The following is a 1147-nucleotide window of genomic DNA, read 5'->3' on the forward strand; positions in this document are numbered from 1 at the left end:
CGGTTCGTTTAATTCCAGGTTTCGTCTGAGTCGTGGAAGCCAGAGTTACCGTTGCCAAACAATTGCTTCTCTCTGTCTTTACTTCCTTGAGTAAGCTACGAAAAAAAAACAAGTGTGACCAGGAGCCTGTTTTTGATCCGTTTCGTTAATTCTGAACATTTTAAAACATACATTTTGGAGATTAAGGTCCACTCCCGGTGACTTGGCACTCACGGTAATCGTTCCCTTCCTGTAGAATTCCAGAGCTTGTACACATCAAAGGACATTTATTTATTCCATTAACAACCTGTTTACCCTAACCTAAGGTAGGTGGGTTGATACCCTAGATGAGGTATTTAAGATTAGATTTTTGGATTGAGATTGCCATCTGTTCAATTCAGTTCAATTGTTGGTATAAATTGGAATCTGGAACCAACTACAAAAACCAAAGGAGCAGAAAACAATTACAGGAATGCTGTGTGGGTTAATGTAGCTCTTGAGTTTATAACTGACAAACTAAGACTGAAAATAAGACTGGGGCAAGAAATTTTCTTCAATCCATCCATTACCTCCAGTTCTGTAGAGCAACTGTAGATAAAGTCTGTTTTTTCATATTTCTTTCAATTTCTAGTAATTTTGGACCACTTTAAGCCTACTGAATCAGCTAGACCCACATAGTAATAGTTATTATCATGTTCCCATCTTCTTGGTGCAAGCCGGCACCTATGTTTTGTTTATGGATGGAAATAATTACTAGTAAAGCTGTTGGTGAACTCTTTGCATATCCTTTAAATTATCGTATCTCTCCTAACGGGTTCTAGGCGAATACCCCCCCCCCGTGAATATCCCCCTGGAAATTACACCCCCCCTCCCCCTGGAAAATATCCACTGTAAAATACTCCCCGTGGAAAATAAGGCTTTCTAAATTTGAGAATTTAGTTGAGTTTTATTTTTTTAATTTCCGTAGGAGGGTGGAATTTTGTTTCTTATGTATTATGCGCCACTCACTCAAATTTAAGCTGTGTAAAATTCGAGACCAATCCGGTTTTTTTTTTTAGTTTCTTCGTTACTTTGGAAATAAATTTGCGCAATAGATTTGAGTAGACTAGGAAGTACTATATTGCCGGGACATATAGCAAATACCATGTTATTTGCTGGGACATATAGC

This window comes from Artemia sp. Qi Xiang Cuo, chromosome 20 (genome assembly GCF_049724085.1).
Source record: "Artemia sp. Qi Xiang Cuo chromosome 20, ASM4972408v1, whole genome shotgun sequence".
Taxonomy (NCBI): Eukaryota; Metazoa; Arthropoda; class Branchiopoda; order Anostraca; family Artemiidae; genus Artemia; species Artemia sp. Qi Xiang Cuo.